Source organism: Phocoena sinus, chromosome 12, assembly GCF_008692025.1.
Source record: "Phocoena sinus isolate mPhoSin1 chromosome 12, mPhoSin1.pri, whole genome shotgun sequence".
In the NCBI taxonomy this organism is placed as follows: Eukaryota; Metazoa; Chordata; class Mammalia; order Artiodactyla; family Phocoenidae; genus Phocoena; species Phocoena sinus.
Genome location: NC_045774.1, coordinates 60,362,991 through 60,385,955, shown reverse-complemented (window position 1 = coordinate 60,385,955; position 22,965 = coordinate 60,362,991).

Here is a 22,965-nt window from a genome sequence, read left to right as displayed (position 1 = left end):
AAGTTTCTCACTAGGAGATAGAACAAATTATATGTTAATTCTCAGAACTGAAACAAATTGACTTCAGTGATGACTATTTTAAAGTGTTCAATCACATATTGTCCTTAGAAGAGGTCAACAATGACTATATATTTTCTAAGGTGCTTGAAGAATTTGATGACTTATAATTACCACTAAATGATAGGTTATCTAATAATGACCTTAGTGGATGTCATAGCTGTGTTGGGCTCTGTGCCAAACGAGGATTGGCTTCTGAGAATCAATTGCACATTGTTGATTTTGTTAAATTAAAAATCATCTACAAATTGTCCTTAGCCCTTGCCATGTTCTGGGAAAGGCTCCAAAAGTTCTGTCAGATCATATGGTGTATTTTTGCTTAATATTAATATTAGTAGCAACAATAATAAGAGTTTACACTAGCTATGTACCATGTGCCAGGAATTGTGCTAAGTGGTTTGCATGTTCTACTTAGTCTGCAAACAGCATTTGGTGCTAGATACAGTTATCCCTATTTTACAAATGAGGACCATGAGGCTCAGAGAAGTTAAATAACTTGCCCAAGGTCACCCAGACAATATATATCAGAGCCGAGATTTGATCACATATTCTGCTAAAATGTGTTCAAAGACTCTGTGAGTGGAATTTGCACAGTTTCAGAGAGCATTGGTGGCACACTGAATGCCCGTTTGTTTCTGTGGCCTGACCTGACACCTGAATCATCATTCATGACAGCTTGATGCATACTTTCTGATTCCAAGTGTCAGCTGAGAATGGCTGATGCAGTGGTCCCATAGCACTCACATTTGTTGGAAAATTCCATGTTGATCTTTATATATATATATGTATACATATATATGTATATGTGTGTGTGTATATATATATATACACACACACATATACATATATATGTGTATATATATATATATATATAAAACAGTTGCTTAAGCTTCTGAAGTTGGCTTTTTTGGTCATGGTACATAATTTGAGTGCTGGGGAGTCAGCATGCCTGAGGTGTGAAGATGATGATGTACTTCCTGTAGGCATGAAGGCACTCAGACACAAAGCATGGACGACAGAAACAACTGTCATTTGTTGTTCTTCTTACTCAGGCTTTTAAAAAAGAAACTAAGGTCAGTTAACTGGGAAGCTTAGCCTCTCTTAGCTGTCTTTCTTTGCATAGGCTTTTATTTAGCCTTTTAAATCATTTTTCTCTTCTCTCCCTCCCCACCCCCTATCCGTTTTGAACACGTTCTTGGATTTCTCATGCTGGGCCTAAGGAGCAGACTGCTTATATTCAGGAATGGTTTGGAGGGGATAAAGTGTGCAAGATTTTGAATTCTTGCCATAAGTCCCTGGCAGACAGCCAGGCAGCCTCAGAGGAATAAGGCTAATGAAGGGAGGGTAAAGCAGATCCGAGAGTGCGGCTGGTAATGCAGTATTCATTTAATTGGGAGCAGGTACCGGTGCAAACTTCTCCATTTTAATTGGAAAAAGGGAAGGGGATTGTTAAGGAAGAAGGAAAAAAAGAATGCATAAAGTTTTCAAGCCAAGGAGCCAAAGGCAGCCCTGTCTATGCCAGAGAAAGAACTCAATTTAGGGCAATTTGCTCTGCAAGCTGGGCTGCAGCCTCCTCTGGGAATAGGGATGAGGAAGAAAATGAAACCAAAAGAGAACTTGATAAAATCACCTAGCACAGACATTCTCAGTAGAATAGGTTTTACTGAGTTAAATCTGCCCCAATCAATATGATTCTTTTCATATAAGTTACAAATAAAAAGCCACAAGATTACAATAAAAATCGAGACTCGAGTGCTGCTGATGTTGCACCTGGGAGTCTTAAGAACTTATTATGGAATATATGTTTTCACAACTCTCATGTTTGTTTTTCTTTTCACCCTGGTCATGCGAATCAACTCTTTGCTTTCCCTCCCCATCTATCCAGTTTAATATAGTGTTTTAAAAAACATCGGAGGCAACTCTCTCTGCTTAATTTCTCTTGCACTGGAGGTTGGGGTTTGGTGGTTTCGTTTTGTCTTGAAATGTGTTGAATTGAACATGGGGCTGATTTCTCATGCTAATGATAAACAAAGAGATTTCTTCCCATTGTACATTTTTATGACATAAGGATTTGTAACGTTAATATATTAGTAAAACAATAAAAGAGAGGTCAGGCTTCATATAAGAGAAAACAATGCTTTTTGATGCATACGAGACTATTAAAATAAAACACTGTAAATTTATGTTCAATAACTATCAGTTCTTAATAATCTTTGACTGTGTTGTATAAATAGTAGTTTTAGGCAGCTGATGGTTTTAATGTGATGACTTTAATTTTGATCCTTAGTGAATAAGGAGGCAAAAGACCAAACAAAACATTTTGGTCTTTCTGCTAGTGCGGTTGACTAATCAATGAAGAACTTGGAGAGAAGAGTCTCTATTTTAGTACATAAAAGTACATTTTAAAGATAAATATAAAGAGCTTATTTAGAGCTTAAGTTTGCTGGCGGTTTTTTGTTATTAAATTTCTTTAAGGTGATTCACAGTAGGGAATAAAAAGAAGATCATGGTGCCTCGTTTAGATTCCACCTTATATGTAGTCAGACATATATTTAGTGTTGGCAAACCTGATGAAAGGAGGTGACTATGAACATTTTATCTCTGATAATTTTGCCTGTTCATTGGAAAATTTTTTACTGTCGGATTCTAGCAGACTGTGGCCTGCTTATTTGACTTTAGCTCAATTACTAGAAATTTAATATTAGAAATGATTTTCTGGACAGAGGAAATAGGGTAACATCTCAAAATGTGGTGCAGTTGTCACCTCAAATATTCCATCGTGTTTTTCTCTCAATACTATACTGAATAAATGAATCAACCTATGTACCAAAAATATTTATATAGGACCTCTCAGTCCTAAGCACTGTGGAAGATACAAAGATAAAAATAACACAGACCCTGACATCAAGAAACTTATTTTCTAAATGGAAAGGGCAGACTAAAATAAAATACAAAAAGGTTAAATACAAAATCATACAACAGAAGAAAAGATGTTCCCAAACAACGGATAATTAATGAAGTCTCAATCAAAATTTTTTTCAGTTTGCAATACATGATATTTGGCACGATTTGTGCCATATTTTTGAAGAAGCAGTAGATCCAGATGGTTTGTGGAAGTCTGTGGTGGGTTTATAGGACTGATGGTAGTTGACCTGGTTTGTACTTAGAAGAGCTGGAGAGGGAGTGAGAGGCTATACCAAGTTTATGAAATGATATACTTTGATTAAAGGTAAAGGGCTGGAAGGAAGGAGAGAGTAGCAAACATATTTGGGGAACACACTGCTTATAACAAAGATTCTTAGAGAAAGTTAGTGGGAATTAGTTGAAGCCACATTTTTTATGGTTGTGATTAGAATGCTTTCTTTACCTTGTAGTACAGAAATGTCTAATGATTTTTATTTTTTTTAAGATAAAAGGATTCTTTGGGAAAGACTGATCCAGTGGCAGCATGTGGTAAAATTAATGGGACGGGGGCCTCACATGTGCCCCATTTTTTCCCCACATGACCTAATATTCTTTCTGTTCCGTGTTATTCTCCATTCACAGTCTCCACCCACAATGCTGCTTCACAGAGCTGCACCTGCTGATTGGGCTGGCAGTGGCCCTCCTATCTTCCCTGGGTATGGTTGCCCACAAAGCTGCCGGCTCTTAGAGTGCCATAGAAGTGCAGAGTGTGGGGGAAACACCAAAGAGAAAGGCTTTTTCCCCAACTCAGAACTCCACTTGTGTCAGTAGTTACACGAAGACTCTCATGAAGACATTGCAGCATCTTCTGTCTTTTAAGACCTCTGAGAATCACAGTAAATCTCATAAGACAGTTCTATCACCTCCTCACCGTTAGCTCTGGAACCACAGATACACATGGTTGGGTCAGTCAGGGAGTAGATGCCATCTTCTTCATTATTCTTGTCTCCCCTGACTTGATAGCTTCAGGCTCCAAATACAATTTTCTCTTCTTTCTCAATTATAAAACAAATGTCCACACAGATCAATGGTTACAAACAGGGACTGGTGTGTACTTGATATGAGTAGGTGGGTGAAGGAGTCTCCTCTACAGCTCAGCCACTCAAGATACTCTGTTTGGTTCTATAGTCTACTATTTATGTGGTATGTTTTAGCCTCTAAAAAAATAGTGAATTAGAGGATTTGCCTTCTCATGCCCACTGTTCTTTTTCTATACCTTTTCCCACTGGAACATATTTAAAAGAGAAGCAAATGATTACAATATTTTTGAAGGTGGAAGAGGCTTTTCAACTGCTGCTCTTTTCTGTAGGATAATCCACTATTAGCACCTTTTTGTTATATTTAGGGTAAAGAGACTGGGGATCTTGCTGCCATGACATTTCTCAAAATATGCTACCTCAAAATAGATTACCACCTGTTTCATTCATGTATAAAATGACTCTATTCTGACAACTTGGGCATATTTATGTAAAAAAGGGGAACCACAAGAGGTAAATTTATAAGAGGTAGAATTACTTTCAGGTATATTTATATATTTGGAATGATAACAATATTTTATAATGTTTTAATTTTAATAGTACCAGTGTCACAGCTGAATAGCTATTGGAAAAATGCATTAATTAAAAACCTGTTTGTGGATCAATTATAGATGAGAATTTCTTATTAGCTTACATATGGCCTTGTGCCATTTTGAGAGCTGTCATTTTATACAAATTTTGACTGAAGATGTATCTCTACTAGGGAGTACACACTCATGAAATTCTATGTATCCTCTCTTGCAAATAGCACTGATGCCTATATTAATATAGAAAGAAACAAGTTCAAGTGTCAAAAACATGTTACACCATTGATTGTATTAGACAGTACCAGATTCAGATTCAACTACCATTTATGGAACCCCTGTTTGGCCAGACATTATGCTATTATATGGTATCTATTATTTAACTTATACTTCTTCAGAGCCAGGAATGAACTAGATGTTCATATTTACATTTTACAGGTAAGAAATATTAAGTCTGTGTAAGTTAGATGGTGACTCCATGTCTAGTGAGTAATAGGAGTGGGACTTGAAGCCAGGGTTCCCTGATGCCAATGTGTAAGTTAATTAGGATTTTTCTATCATTAAATTTATGACCCCAGCCCAACTTCTCTTTACTCCAAAATATACAATACACTTCTGGAATTAACAGAAGAGTGAACGTTCTTGTGAATTATTACACATATTTGGTCGATGAGGAAAACTGAGAAAATTGTATTCCTACTTATGATAGGAATATTTCTTTAAAATAGGAGGAGCAATGTGCTGAACAAATGGCACATGCTTCCTTTTTCATTATTGTTTAGGTGCTAAGAGACTTAAATATATTATGATGCCTTCGATAGTTGATAGTCTTAGTTTTGTACAGCTTAAGATAATTTCGGAATTATTCCATTAATGCTTTGTTAGTTTATTGATACTGCTTTTAAAAAAATTTCCCAAGTTTTTATTTTGAAAAATTTGAAGCCCATGGATAAAATAAAAAAGTACTATAATGAGCACTCATGTGCTCTTTATCTAGATTCACTAGTTGTTAACCAGTTTACCATATTTGCCATTTCTCTCTCTGTCTCTTTCTCAGATATATGGATATACATTTGCTGAACCATTCAAAAATTAGTTGCAGATATCATGATAATTCACCCCTAAATACTTCAACATATATCTCCTCAAAACAAGGGCATTTTTCTTCATTATCTTAAGTCTGTTCTTACATTCAAAATAATATAAAATTGATGTGAGAATATTACCTGATATTGGCCCATATTAAAAATTTCCCAATTATCCAATTAATATCCCTTACAGTTGCTTTATTTTTCAACTCATGATTTAGTCAAGGATCATTCAATACACTTAGTTGTCTTGTCTTAATTTCTTTTAATCTAAAACAGTCCCTTTCTTATTTTTCATTGCTCTGAGGCTTTTGAAAAGTTCAGACTAGTTGTTTTGTATAATATCTTATACAAGATATTATACTACTGCTATATTATTGGAGTCAAGTTAAACAGTTTGTCAAGAATACTACACAGGTGATCTTGTGTCCTCAGTGTATTACATCGGGAGGCACATAATGTTGACTTGTTCCATTATTGGCGATAACTAACTTTAATTTTATTTGGTTAAGGTGACATCTCTGAGATTCTTCCATTGTAAAGGTATTCTTTTCTCTTGCAATTAATAGATAACTGTGGGTGATACTTTAAGATTGTATGAATATCCTGTACTCAACAAAATTTCATTCAGTATTTTTAGTATTCATGATGATCTTTGCTTGAATCACTTATTACATTAGTGCTTGCAAAATGATGATTTTCTATTTATATAATTCATTTTACATTTATTAATAGACCTCATTTAAGGAAGAACTTTCTCCTCCTTCCCACCTCTTTTGTTTTACATCCTTGCTTTCTAGCTCAGCAAGATACTGCAAGCTTGCTTTAAACTCTCCATGTCCCAAACCTGGAAACAACCATTTCTCCAAGGATCCCTGGTTCCTTTTAGTAGGGAATTGTATTTAGAAACCAAGGTTGGGGATTGTGGTGTGCATATTTTTTCTATGTGCTTTCAGGGGATACACTAGAAAAAAATATATATGTGTGTACATATGTGTATATGTATATGTATATATCTTAGTCTGATAGCTACATTGCAGGGTTCTTCACACTTCCCCTAGTCCATGTTTGAATCTTACTTTTCCCACAGTGAGAATCCTGACTCCCAAGAACATTGATATGTTGCATTTACTCATTTAGTGTATCCTACAGTATCCACAAAATATTTTCAGAATTATTACACTAATACCAGTACCAACAGCAACCTTGCTAAGCAAACTTAAAGTTTTTTTTAAATTATTTTCTTTTTGTCTTTAAAATGTATTCTACTAGAGGTTTATAGTCATAATACTGTGTTCAAAAGTTACTTAAATTATTTGTGTGTGTGTGTGCATGCACACATACATGTTATAAATCTGATGTACAGTTAAATTAATTTGTTTTTAGTTGTATTAAATGTTAGTGTTTTTGTATTTTTGATTAAATTTAATTTTTGATTATGTAAAGAATTTATATGGCTATACATTAAATATTGTAGATATAAATAATACATAGTATATTGAATACTTAGATAAATATATAATATATATACTAATTAAATACTATATATGTATATATAGTATGTATATTTATTAAAGTATACAAATTTAAAGCATATATTTATTAATATATATCAATATATTTTAAAAATTAGATTTAATAAATACAAATTATATTAATATATTATTTAATTATATATAATAATATACACTATGTATTTGTATAAAGTAATTAAATACTATATATATGCTGTTTTTTTTCTGTGAAGTATATATTATCTGTAGCTCATTTTTTAGTATCTTTTTGGAATATCCTTTATCTATATAAATGTTGCAAATATTTTCCTACATTTTGTCATTTTCTTTTGATTTTGTTAACGGGTTTTTTCCCCGTGTAAAGGTTATTTTAAAATATTTTATGTAATTGAATTTATCTTGTAGTGTATCTGGATTATCTCACACATTCTGGGACCCAGGACAGAACGAATAATTTGAAAAGAGCCTGGGTCAGACCCATCTACTCATCTTGGAGAGCCTCTCAGAAAGGCAGGGGGCAGCTGGAGCTCACCCTGGGGACACAGACACTGTTGGCAGCCATTTTTGGCAGCTAATTCTACTCAGAGGGGCACTGGTGCTGGCATGCATTTAGATCCTCCCTCTAGCATATGAGTGCAAGGACCTGGCCCTGCCCACCAGTCTGTCAGCACCAGTACTGGGACACCTCAGGCCAAGCAACTAACTAGGCAGGGACAGAGCCCCATCCACTAGCAGGTTGGCTGCCTTAAGACCTCCCTTGACCTCCCTGAGCCCACAGCCACCCTAGGGCCTGGTCCTGAACACCAGAGGGTTCAAAACTTGTCCCTACAAACCAGTGTGCTGGCAGTAGGCCCAGGACCCAAAGAGCACTGTAGACAGAGACCTCAGGAACAAGCTCCATGCATCAGTGGGCTGGCACTAGCCTTGGGACCAACCTCACCAATCAGTGGGGCAGGCATCAGTCCCAGGACTCATGGCCCCAGCCCTACCCAACACCAAGCCAACACACCAATTCCAGAATCCCTAGGACTCTGTAGCCAGAGACCCTGGGACCCAGCTTTGACTGGCAACAAGCTGGTGCTAGCCCTGGAACCCACTGGGCCTAGGCCCTGCCCACCAATGGGGTGATATTAGCTCCAGGAACCCTGGGTCCAGGAGCTAGAAACCCCAGAACCCAGTTCCACTTACCAGCACTAGCCCCAGAACCTGGCCTCACCTAGCAGTGGGCAGGCACCAGCCCTGAGATCACCTGAGCCCTAACCCCACCCACCAAAATTAGATACTAGCTCCAGGAACTGCACCTTGCCATGTCAGGACCTAGCCCACTCACCAGAAGACTGGCACCAACCCTGGAACTCATTGGTCCCCAGATTTGCCTACTAGCAGGCCAACACCAGCTCTGGGACACCTTGGGCCCCTCAGCCAGCCACCCCAGATCTGATCCCACCCATCACCAGGACAAAACCAGCTTTGGGACACCACAGGCAGCTGTGTCAGGAACTGGCCCCGCCCACTAGATCCAGAACCCCTGGCACCACAACTACATGCCCCAGAACCCAGCTCCACCCACCAGTGGGTCAGCACTAGCCCCAGAACCCTTCATTGCTTAGTAGCCAACCAACTTGTGAGCTGGCCCCATCCACCAGCATCTATCTGGCAGCTTCCACACAAGGCAGGGCTTGGCAACAAATTGGACTGTGTCCAGTCATGCCTATCAGGTACCCATAGTAGTCAACCCACCACAACAGAAAGATGCACACAGCCACATAGAGGGCACTGCTAAAGTATATAGCTCTGGTGACCAGAGATGAGTGTGCTGCTGGGATGCACAGGATGTTTCCTAAAGTCCCTTTCTCCAAGGTTGGCAAATGTAATCAACCTACCAAATATGTGGAAATGAAAATAGCAAATTAAGCAAAGTGAAGGAAGAGAGAAATATGTTCCAAACAAAGGAAGATAAGATAAAACCCCAGAAGAAGAACTAAATGAAGTAGAGATAAGTAATCTACCCAATAAAGAGTTCAAGGTAATAATCATAGAGATCTAAAGCGTTCTAAATGATCAAAGAGTTCTAAAAACTTGAGAGAAGATTGGATGAACAGAGTGAGAAGCTAAATGTTTTTAACAAAAAAAGAAAATATAAATACAACCAAGCAGAGATGAAGAATACAGTAACTGAAATAAAAAAAAAAATACACTAGAAGGAATCAACAGTAGATTAGATGATACAGAAGAACAAATCAGCAAACTGAAAGACAAAATCATGGAAATCACTGAAGGTGAACAGAAAAAAGTAAAAAAATAAAGAAGGACAATGTCAAGTGTACTAACATTCACATTATAGGGGTCCCAGAAGGAGAAGAGAGAGAATGCGGCAGAGAACACATTTGAAGATATAACAGCTGAAAACTTCCCTAACTTAGGACAGGAAACAGACATCCAGGTCCAGGAAGCACAGAGAATCCCAAACTATCAATCCAAGAAGTACCATACCAAGACACATTGTAATTAAAGTGGCAAAAATTAAAGGTAAAGAGAGAATATTAAAAGCAGCGAGGGGAAAGCAACAAGTTACATGCAAGTGAACTCCCATAAGACTATCAGCTGATTTTTCAGCAGAAACTCTGCTGTCCAGAAGGGAATGGCACAATATATTAAAAGTGATGAAAGGGAAAAACCTACAACAAAGAATACTCTACCTGGCAAGGCTCTCATTCAGATTTAATGGAGAGATCAAAAGTTTTACAGACAAGCAAAAGTTAAAAGAGTTCAGCACCCCTAAACCAGCTTTACAATAAATGTTAAAGGGACTTCTCTAAGTAAAAAGGAAAGGCCAAATCTAGAAATACGAAAATTACAAAAGGAAAAATTTCATTGGTAAAGGCAAATACATAGTAAAGGTAGTAAATGAACCATGTATAAAGCCAGTAGGAAGGTTAAAGATTAAAGTAGTAAAATCATCTATATCCACAATAAGCAGTTAAGGGATACACAAAGAGATGTAAAACATGATGTCAAAAACAGTAAATGTGAGTGTAAAAATTCAGGGTTGTTAAAATGCATTTGAACTTAAGAGATCAGCAACTTAAAATAATCATATATATATAAACCTCATGGTAATCACAAATCAAAAATTTATAATAGATACACATACAAAAAAGAGAAAGGAATCCAAACATAATACTAAAGATAGTCTTCAAATCACAAGGGAAGAGAGCAAAAGAATAAGACAGGAACAGAAAAGAACTACAAAAATAACCAGAAAACAATTAACAAAATGGCAATAAGTACATACCTATAAATAATTAACTTTAAATGTAAATGGACTAGGGCTTCCCTGGTGGCGCAGTGGTTGAGAGTCCGCCTGCCGATGCAGGGGACACGGATTCGTGCCCCGGTCCGGGCAGATCCCACATGCCGCGGAGCGGCTGGGCCCGTGAGCCATGGCCGCTGAGACTGCGCGTCCGGAGCCTGTGCTCCGCAACGGGAGAGGCCACAACAGTGAGAGGCCCACGTACCGCAAAAAAAAAAAAAAAAAAAAAAAAAGTAAATGGACTAAATGCTTCAATCAAAAGACATAGACTGGCTTAATGGATATAAAAATAAGACCTATATATGTATATTCTGCCTGCAAGAGACTTTATAACCTATATGGGAAAAAGAATCTGAAAAAGAGTAGATATATGTATATGTATAACTGAATCACTTTGCTGTACATCTGAAACTTACACAACATTGTAAATCAACTGTACTCCAACATAAAATAAAAATTAATAATAAATAAATAAATAGAAGTTTTAAAAAAAGAGAGACTCACTTTAGATCTAAAGACACACAGACTGAGAGTGAGAAGATAGTAAAAGGTATTCCATGTAACTGGAAATCAAAAGAAAGCTAGAGTCACAATTCTTATATCAGACAAAACAGATTTTAAAACAGACTAACAAGAGACAAAGAAGGACATTACATTAATGATCATGGGATCAGTTGAAAAATATATAACAGTTGTAAATATGTATGCACCCAACACAGGAGCACCTAAATATGTGAAGCAAACATTAGCAGAGATAAAGGGAGAAACTGACAGTAACACAATAATAGTAGCAGACTTTAACACCCCACTTACATCAATGGACAGACAGATCAGCCAGCCAGAAAATCAATAAGGAAACACTGGCCTTAAATTACACTTTAGACCAGATGAAATTAACAGAAATACATGGAATATTCCATCTAAAAGCAGCAGAATACACATTTTTTTTCACATAGTCCAGGATAGATCACAAAAAAGGCCACAAAATAAGTCTCAGTAAATTTAAGAGGATTGAAATCATAGCAAATATCTTTTCTGACCACAATGGTGTGAGCCTAGAAATCAACTGCAAGAAAAAAACCTGCAAAAACTCACAAACACGTGGAGGCTAAACAATATACTATTAAACAACCAATGGATCACTGAAGAAATCAAGAAGAAATTTTAAAAAAACCCTGAAGACAAGTGAAAACATTATAGTTTCTTATCTGATTTAATTAATACCTCAAACACAAGGTTATAACTGGAGATAGTGAAATTTTTTGTCTTGTTCCTGAATGTAGATAGAGGAAATATCTTTAGTGTTTCCTATTGATTCAATTATGCTAGATATTGGTTTAAGTATATATATCTCTATCCATCTGGTAAATATCAATTTGGTAAATTGTGTTTTCCTGGGGAATTACCTACTTCATCTAGATTTTCTAGTTTATTTGCATAGAGTTGTGCAAAGTAGCAACTTATGACTTTTTGGTTTACTCTATTTCAATGGTTGTTTTCTCCTCTGTAGTTTATTATTTTGTGTATACATGCTTCCTTGCTTCTATGAGTAGATTAGCTAGTGATTTCTCTATTTTTCAATTTTTATTACAAATACAAACATTTCTTCAATTATTTTGTTAATTTTAACATCTGCTTTTATTATTTTGTTCCTTTTACTTTATTTACTTTTTGTGCTTTTCTAGCTATTTGAATTAGAAATTTATCTTACATATTTTATCTGATTAGCAATTTCATTTAATTCCATAAATTCTGATGTGTAGTATCTAAAATATCATTTTATAAAATTTTCCTTTCACTCAAAAATTAATAGAGTTCTAAAATTCAAGTTCAAATGGAATTTTTAATTATTTTTATGGTTTTTAAATTTATGGCATTGTGATCAAATTTGCAACATTTCCTCCTTATAGAACTTATTGAGACTCCTGTAATGGTCTAATATATGTTCAGTTTTCACGAATGTACCATGTATGCTTTAGAGTAATATAAGTATTTATATTTTGAGGTGTAAATTGGGTATGTCTCTAGCTATCTACCATCTTGATTGTGCTGGTTAGCTTTTTAATTTTCTTATTTTTTTCTACACTTATATGATAGGGAATGGAGGTTAAAATTGTTTTTTAAAATAATGTGTTCCTTTGTATTTCTACTAGCATCATATGTAGTTTTGCTTTCTGAAGTTGGTCAATGTGTTGTTTGTTGCATAGAAATTTATAATATATCCTAATTGTAAATTTTGATCTTTACAAAGTTGTCATTAAAAAAATCTCATTTAATACTTTCTGGTCTAGTTTGTGCATAGTTTGTTATCAGTGTCTCAACCACTGCTTTCTATTTTTTCCAATTGGCTGGTATACTCTTTTCCATCCCTTTATTTTTAGCTACTGTGAATCACTTTGTTTTAGATATGTCTCTTGTAAACAGATTAAAGTTGAGTTTTATTTTGTGATTTTGTTATCCAACCTGGAAATCTTTTTTTGAAAATAGATGTATTAAGGTCATTCACACTTATTGATATGATATCATTTACCTTAACTGTCAATTTTTGTTACATATATAGTTAAGAAAAAGAATAATTTATATTATATTTATTTCATATCTGTATTATATATATTTTGCCTCCTACCTTGATTTTTTCAGCTTTAAATGCCACATTCTTTTACTCCCTCCTATTTTGCATTTAGTGATTAAAAGTTCATATGTTTTCCCTTTTCTGTTTTCCTTCTCTCATTTGTTTAGTTATGCATTTATGTTTGAACACAGAGCATTTACATTCTTATATATTTGTCCACAGGTTTTGCTTCATTTTGTTTTTAATCTTAGATCTGCAATTAAATATATTCAATTCTTATTATCAATTATTCTGTGAGACTTTTGAAGATATCCTCACGTTGGTTGAGGATATCTCCTCTAGTAGATTCCTGAATTTGGGCTTCTGGGCAGAGTATCCCCTGAGATCTTGGATGCTTAAAATTGTTTATATATAGACTTTATATTTGAAGGATACCTTCTTGGATATGTAAATCTACAGCTCATACTTTAGTCCTCCGAGTTTCTTGAAAATATTGCTTTGCTGTTTGTTGTCTTGCTTTGTATTTTGCTGTGAGAATTTTTATTCCGAATTTATGTTCTTTGCTTGATTTTTTTTGTCTAAAGATGTAGAAGAATTGTGTTTTTTAACCTTTAAATTCTTTTAGTTTATTAGTAGATGTAGTTATCTTTCTGGGCCAATTTTCCTAAGTATATGATAGGCCCTTTCAATATACAGGTTCATGTCTTCTTTTATTTCAGGAAACTTTTATTAGATTATAGTTTTAAATACTAGTGTTATTCTTTTGGTTGTTTTTTTCTTCATGGACTCCAACTATATGTGTATTGCATATTTTCTTCCCATTTTCTATATCTCACTTGCTTAACCTTTTTAACTCTTCATTTCATTTTTATTCTCTTGGTTATTTTTACTCCTTTCCTAAATGGCCCTTATTACTTTTTTTTTTTAACTTTAGTCATGTTTTAATTTAACCTTTACTTGTGTCTTTTTCTTCTGTTCTTTCCCGAGGTTGCTTAACTCTTATTTCACATCTTTATTTTTTTCACATTTCTAAGTCTTAAAATTTCTGATTTTATGAAGGTTATTTTTAATATCTGAAAATGCTTTTAAAGCTTTTGTTTCTGATCAGAGTGTTGGGTTATACTTTTTCTCTGCTTCATGATTGTTTTTGGGGAGAAATTCAATAAGCTAAACTGTTTTTATTCTCATTTTCTAGTTTGCTTTTGTAATTGATGGATGCTTCTGACATTTACTATTGATTTTTAAAATTCTTATGCTTCACTTTTTCAGTAATAACATGTGCATTTAAACATGGGTAGTGAATGTGAGTAGCTTGCTAGATTTATTGGCTCATGTGTGCTCTCTTCTGTTAATATAATGTAGTATAATTTATTTAATAGACTGTAGTTTCAGGGAAGTTGTATGTCTTTGATTTTGCAGTTTTGTTTCTTTTGTAGAAGTTAGACTCTTAATTTCTGCCACTTGTTTCTCTCTTTGTTGTCACCACCAAACTTCTACGCAACACCTTCCCTTCTCATGAGTAGCATCTGTGATCATATGCATTTTCAAGCCACTTCCTTTTGACTCTCCAATAACCAGCCCTCAGATCTACCTACTGGCAGACCTATTGTCAATATTTGCTTATTCATGTAAGATTCTTTTTCTGGAGATGAGTTGACCTCAGGTGCACCAAGATAGACGCCCTGCTTCCCTCCCAACTTCCATGAAATCTCCAAGAAACCCCTACACAGGTATGAGCTTCACTCTTAGTTCTGCTTGTCTCATGTCTTCCTTTTAACATGTTATGCGAAGACTTTTAATTCTCTTCCAGCTATACTGTAGCATGGATTATGAATGGATATAATTACTCTCCTTGCTGATCTGTGTGTCTCTCTCGGATGAATGGAGAGCTTCAGGTTTAGGTGTCTGTCTTTTCCTATAGAAACTCAGAAACCTCTCCTCTGATATTTTTAAAGTAGATTAAAATTTAGAAATAAAATGTAAATTTTACATGTGGGAAATTTGTTTTATTGGTATCATATTGACTGTGGAAGCTAGCATTCTGCATTACAAAAGCCATAAGTCAATTGATCTGAAAATACTGCCAGTTCATAAACTAAAAGTTTTTTCCAGGTCATGCATTTAAGTTTTTTTTTTCTTTTAACTCTTTATTCCTAGTTGTTTATTACTCAAAGTCTTGCAAAACAGTATTTTATTATGTGTCCTGGAGAGAAACTACTTGAGTTTACAGCCTGGTTCCACCACTTGCAAGCTATATGATTGCAAAATTTACTTAATTCCTCTATGTTCTGGTTTCCTTCTGGATAAATTGGGGATGACAGTAGTGTTTATGCATGGGATTATTAATACATACAACTTAAAACACTTGGCATATAATGTTTCATTATTCTGAAACAGTTTTTTTTTTTGTTAATAGGTCAAAGGACATAAGAATTAATCTCCAAACAATATATTTCTTGGGAAAATGTGACAATATATTTCTTGGGAAAATGTGACCAAAAAAAATTACTGATTTTATTAGTTTTTGAAGAGCAAGTGATCTCTACTATATACAGATAAGTTAGCAACAAGAGTTACTGTTCTGGAGTTATTAGTACAGAATATGTGAGTTCTTTCACAATTCTGATTCTTTCAATAACAGATCTTATTAAACATTCAGCTTTTGTAGTTAAGTGAAATATATATATATAATTTTATTATTAGTTATATTAAAATTATTCAACATATAAGTACTTCCATTTTTAATTGGGTATATTTTTCTTTTCTTACCATCATCAATGCAAATAACTAGACAAGCCTTCATAACTTTAGAGTATTTTGTGTGTTGGGAGAGTTTGGTTAGGTGTTTCTCTGATTTTTTTAAACAACTTCAAATAGTAGATTATTCTAAAAGCAACTTATTGTGATGTTATGATCATGTGAACACATGTTTTCTTTGAAATGGAACATTTAAAATCTGAATCTGAATAAAGGGAGTCTCAGTCCTTTAAATCATGGCTGATAACTGTGGATACTGTTGATGCCCTACTAGATCTCCTCCAACCCTTTTACTAGGTCTGTTTGCATTTGCTTCTTCTCGTGTCAGAGGGGCCTACCTATCTAGGGTTACTTTAATTTATTCTTTCAGCCTAGCTATCACCTAACTTTGGGATAGTATGAGTTTGAACCATAGACCCTTATGTGAACAGACCTAAGACTACACATTCCCAGGGAGATTATTTATTTTTTTACTCTAGAACTCTGTTTCCTTGGATCAGTTTTTCCCCAAAGTTAGTACTGTTTGAATTTAAGTTCACTCTTTTGTGATTTCAGTTTATTCTTTATTTTTCTTTGTATCTAAGGATTTTCTCTAATTATTTATGTGCTTATTAACATATTGTAGAGTGTGTTTGTTGTAATATGTTCAGCATGTGAGTGTTCTGTAGTAATTGAGTTTTATAGAATATTATCGAAGTATTACTCTTTCAGGTTTTTAATTCTAATTTTTCATTTCTTGGTCTTTTGGAGTGTGTCCTCAAGAATGTTTTTTAGTAGTACATAGATTTTTTTCTTATTCTGAGAGTAGTTGTCAGATGCTTTGACACATAAAATATAAGTTGGTGCGAGACTGAATTGTTGGATTACTACATTTTCATCTTAAAAATCTGCTATTGTTCCCAGTTCCTTCTGGCACCTAATGTTATAAAGGAGAAGTCTGAGGCCAGCTTGATTGTTTGTTCCATTGTAGTTAGTTCTTTGTTGTTTTTGTCTGATGTCTTACAAGGTTTTTAACATTATTATAATCGAAACTTATTATGAAAATGTGCATTGGTCATTATCACCCTAAACCCTGTTCTAAGAAACACATTTTTGGGGAAAGGTCTTATTAGGACATCATGAGAAATAAAAAGGGTTCTTTTATTTAATTCATTGGGAAATTCTTCTTTCAGCTCAAAAGGTGTGTGCTTTGGGAGAGTAACAACATATTTCCCAGTTTTCTTTTTATATAGTGCCTGGGTCCCTGAGTCAGGAGAGTCACACACACACAAAAAATAATAATAATAAAAAAGAATTTCACACTTTTTTTTCCCACTTAGTACCAGTTCATAAAATGTAGCTTCGGCATTCTTTAATGTGGTCTTAGTGTCAGCTTTCATTTTAGTTTGTTTTTAGCTTAATTTTTCTATGTTCACATGTGTGTTTTAATCATACTTTAGAGAGGCTGCTTTAGGAGCTGCTGGTCAGAAAAAAATTTGAATCATAGTCCATTTTCATTTTAATTACAAGCAACTTGTTATTAAGATGATGTTTCAATTTTCAATTGTATAAGACAGCTATCTGCATATACACTACATAATAACTAAATATTTTAAACTCATGTGTCCTTGTCACAGTTTGCACTTACTATCTTCATCACTGACCGTTTCTAAATTATTCATTTTGTCATTTTAATTTAAAAATATGGTGTTCCACCAATAATCAGAATCCTGATTGAATAAAAGCATTTTTATATTATAAAAAAAATCTGAAATGGTCAGAACTAGGATGAAAATTCTAATTGTAAATTTTACACTATTTTTTTGTCAGTGTTTTGTGCCTATTTTTAGTGGAATAATTGGTAGAGACATATCTATTTGTAATATGCGGTTGAACAGTGCCATACATTGAAATTTAGTATGATACCCATAAAAAACTTTTTAAATTTTATTTGCCCTTAAAAGTAGATACTAATAAAATATCAAGTTAATTATGCATTAAAAATTAATCAAAGGCCAAAATTTCCCCTTAAACAATAAACTTTCATTTCAACATCTATTAACAGAATATTTTAATGAATGAAGTAATATGAATATAAGCTATATTATATACACATTTGAATGAAAATTAGCAGTTGAAAACCCTAACACTATCTAGCTTTGGTGATATACTCTGAAATATGACATTCTTAAGAGTTTTCAAACACCAGATTTATCTTTAATGTATTGTTCTAAATAATACAGTACCATCTCTAGTAAAAATCTGATTGTGGGTGTCAGGCTTTGATTGCCTAATACGATGTATTCAAGAAAAGCAACCGGGAAATGAAATGGGTTATTTCCCTCTACTCCTTTGCAGTCCATTTGGTTTCCTGTAATTGGGACCAAATTTTCCATCTGCCTTGGTCCTCTGTTAATGATTTCAGAACACTTAGAGCTAAAACCATTCACATTTACCCCTTTAAGTTTCTGCTACTATAACCCTTGAGTAAATGTCAGGTTTTTGTTTTCATTGTTTTACCTTTTTTTTCCTATTTACATTTTTGACAGCCTTCCCTCTCAACTGAATACTGTTATCACTTCTTTATTTTAATCCTCTCCCAAGCTGCCTATATTATCACCCCTGTGTTTCAGAACTCGGATTCCTACCCTTTAATCCACTAATTGGCTTTTTACCCCAGCTTGCCTTGCCTCTTCTTTGTGCATCTGACCCTTCTTTCTACTGCACAACCTGCCCACCAGGCTCGCAGTCCTGTCAGATCTTCTTACATTGTGTCCTCTTTCTTCACCCAGAGGACTTTATTAATATTTTTCCCTCTACTCTCTTAAAAGTTTCTGTGGATATAACATCTATTATAATATTTTTCTAGAATAAATAGCACATTTTCCTATTTTCAAATAAGTTTTTTTTTAAACATGTTTATTTTGTGAAGTCAGTATCTTTTGATTATTGATTGGTTTCAACAGCTGGGAAAAATGTATGTAATTAACAAACATTTATTTCATCCTATTCATTTCCATTTATATTTTCCCTGTGGTGAGAAAAAAATATATGCTTATTATTCTTTCAATGAATGCTTTTCTCTTTAAATATGAATGTAGTCAAAATATTGTTGTAGGGCATTAAAATTCATACTTTACTTTTTTGTGAGTTTGAACATGTGGCAAAATAAAAATGTATGAAAATGAGCCTAGACAATATTCTTTATAAAGTTTACATAGATACAATGAGTAGTGAATTAGTCAAGTTGTTCTATTTGTAATATATTCTTAATATTTTCTATGCAATGGGAGTGTATCCATGAATAGGAAAAATTATAGCAGAATATGTTAGGATATACATAGGCTATTAAATTCAACCGCAACTAAAAATCTCAAATGAATCAAAAAGTTTGAAATCTGTATTACTATTTATGGAATCTTTTAAAGTATATTTTCTTTTCCTTCTCCATGGTCTTGTTTTTTGTCACATGCACAGTTTGAAATAGGCCTAAATTTCTGTTATAAACTTACAATTCAGACTGGCTAATTTTATTGTCAGTAATTTTCAAATATTTGACTTCGTAGAAAACATGTCATCGAGCAGTTAACTAGGAACAATCATAGTAGGGATTCAAGACTAACGATTTCCAAGGATTATGAATTTTATCTACATAATAGTAAAATTCTGGCCAAGGAGAATAAAAGCATGGAGTGTACGATCAAAGGTGAAGGAGAAAGTGTCAGGATCAAGACTAATTATCATACAGCAGTCCAGGGAGTCTGTGGATAAATCAACATACAAGAAGATAAAACAAGACCCCACCAAGTGCATTTCATGTGTTTCTGTTCTATGAATTAGGTTTTTAGGGTGACTGTATCAAGCTGACCTGGAGAAGTCAAATTAGCACTGATTTATAGAAAGAAAGTTCAATAAGGAATTTTTTGTAGGTCTTACATTAAAATTACCTAAATGAAAATATAATTTACCAGGAGATTTAAGGAAAAGTAAATACAAGGAAATAGACCAGACCCTGTAGAATGTCACTGTTAGAAATACTTTTTCTCTACTAAAGATACTTAAAAGTTCCAGTCTGACTGAAACTGTAGATTAGTAACCACTGCATAAATAAATTATATGTAATTATTCTATAATTTTATCTATATAAATTCCCTAAGTTAAGGTATTTTAAAAGTAGACTCTAAACATTGACTGTGAACTTGTTCTTTAAATATATTTATGAAGACTTTTGCTTCATATTTGAAACATTTTTCTCTCCTGTTTTTATCTACATATTTTGATTGGAAACTCTGCAAGGTCAGGGAAATCTTCTTTGGCCACAAAAAGATCTAATTAGAGTTCAATAGCCTGTGTTCTTTGAGTGAAGTCTTGTTATGCATAGAAATAGAATTTTAAATGATTTACCAATAAAGTAAAAGGAGTGGACCTGGAAATTACTGCTTGGTCTCTGGATCTCTGAGTGTTCTCCAATGTGTCCAATTATTGCTATCCAGTATGATAGCCTTACATGATTGTTGAGCACTGAAATGTGGTTTGTCCAAAGTGAGATGTGCTTTAAGTAAAATATAATGCTGAATTTTGAAGATGTAGTATAAAAAGTACCTTATAAATCACTTTTTTATGATCACTTTTTATATCAATTACACCTTGAAATAATATTTGAGATTAGTAGATTAAATAAAATAATAATTAAAATTAATATCACCTTTTTTTAAACTTGTTTTCATGTGGCTACTAGAGAATTTAAAATGACATATCTGGCTTGCATTATATGTCTATTGGAAAGTATGGTTCCAAATGGTGCCAGACTTTTAGAAAATCATTTAAGTTCAGTGTATTCTGGCTATCTTGCATAGAGCAAACATTAATTTCAGCTTTACTGTATCATCCTAACCTATATAATGGCATATGCTCTGATTCATGTGTCTATACATTTTCTTCTAAGGAATATTTTCTTAGATTTTAAAAAAGAACACAGAAGAGATCTAAAAGAAAGCTAGTTAAAATTATTTGTACCAAAATATTGGTATTCTGAAGGTTCATTTTAGTCGTTCCTTTTAAGGCCATTCCCACATCAATTCATTCTGGAACTGTGAACAGTTAGAGAAATGAACATTCTTATAGCTTCCGTCTCTTTTTTTTTTTTTTTTTCCTTACCTTCTGAAGGTGAATGATAAATACAGTGGTCAAAAAGATTTAGCTAAAGGGAAGGCAGGAGGTGATCATCTGCAGGGTCATTTACTGGATTTGCAACTGTGGATTATGAGGCCAGGGTGCTTGGGTAATGTAAATAAACTTCTTTGGAAGCATCATTGGAAATAGAGATAACTTCTTAAAGTCACAGAAGAGGGATCGAAGTTCCATTGCCTCTCTCCTCAGAATGATTCATCTGCCTTACTTTCTTATTGAAAAGATACCATTGGTGTTCATATTTTCATTATAAACCATCCTCTTGCATTGCTTCTAAAACAATTGGTACTTTCCCTTTGATTGTTTTTTCAATTGATTCCAGGAATAGTGAGAAATGAACTTTTAATTTCTAAATCTGTAAGATTTTTAACGTATATTTCTCTCCACCATTATTTGAAAAATAAGATATCAAATATATCCCCCAACAGAAATGCATTATTTCCTTCTTTGGTGTGCATTTCAAACTGATTTTATTATGGCTGTTTAAGGAATGGGATCTGTATCGTCCTCTCCAGCACTGAGTGAGGTTTTATAAATTTGTGTTTGGTCAAAAGAGGGTTAAGAAACAGTAGCTGCTCTAATATATCCACAACTCTTTTGGTCTTTTTAATCTTTGAGTTTCTTTTACAAACAGGTACTTTTCTTCTATGTGATATGCAAATCTCCCAGCTCCTAAGAGCAACTGGATAGGGATGTGTGTTTCATCTTAAAACAAAGACCAAGAAAAAATAATAATATGATAAAGTTATTCAAAGGATTTCAGAAACAGGTGTTCTAAGTCTACACTAATTGGATTTCAGTTAATTATTCCCTTTACTTTAGGGAATATAAGTAAGAAATATAAAAAAAGTACCTGAAAAAACTCTGACATGCTAATTGCTCTAATATTATTTAACCTACGCAAAAAAAAAAAAGCCACTTTAATGTGACTGAAATCTTAATTACCTTTTTAATTTCTAGATTTGAAGATAAAATTTATAGGTATTTCCATATACTACACATTTCAGGGCACTATGGCATGCTCTAGTTTTTCATCTACTGTATATGTAATTTTAACTTTCCTTTGCCAATGCACAGAAAATATATTTTACAATTTAAAGATTGGATTTCCCACTAACCTCAAGGAGACCAAAGTAAGTCTCTCTTCCACTTTGGGTCAAGAAGTCTACTTCTATTTGATTTAGACAAATTGTCCATTCTCCCCAATCTCATTTTCTTTCTTTGTAAACAGAAGAGAAATTGTTATATAATACTGTGACCATTAACATTTCTTAAATGCATGAGTTGAACAAGGGTACTAAAGGAATGAATTCTTGTTTTTGAAATAGGAGATAAGTTCAGAATGTAAACTCCACAAGGCCTTGGGTCTCCGTGTTGTTGTTTACTGCTGTTTTCCCAGAGAATGGGAATACGCCTCGTGCATAGTTGATATGCAATAAGTATTTTCTGGATGAATGAATGAATGAATGAATGAGACACACTGAAGGAAGTCAGCAATGGATTACTAGAATCGGTTTTCCAGGTATCTGAAAGTAGATATTTGGTAGAGTAGATATGGATAGAAGGGGAATGAACAAACTGTGTATACTGAATTCTAGTTTGTCTTTTAAATTATAAAGCAAAATTAGAATTAGGGCCTCATAGCAAAGAAATCCGCCATTAACTTGATTAGTTAAGGTAGAGTATTCAGTGTTTAAGTTCAGTAACAACTCTCAATAGATATTTAAGAGTGATGCATTAGTTTTGTTTCTTTACAAATAAGTATGTTCATGGAGCATACTAGGTGCTTAATAAACATTTGTTGAATGAATGAATAGAGATTTATCATACAATTTATCATATTTCCCAATAAAAGTGGGACCCATATTATAGGCACTTTTTTCATTTGGTACAGCACAGTGCCTGTTTCATAGTCAATTCTCACACATCTAGTGAAGGTGTATTTTTACCATTGCACTCTGTTATATTTG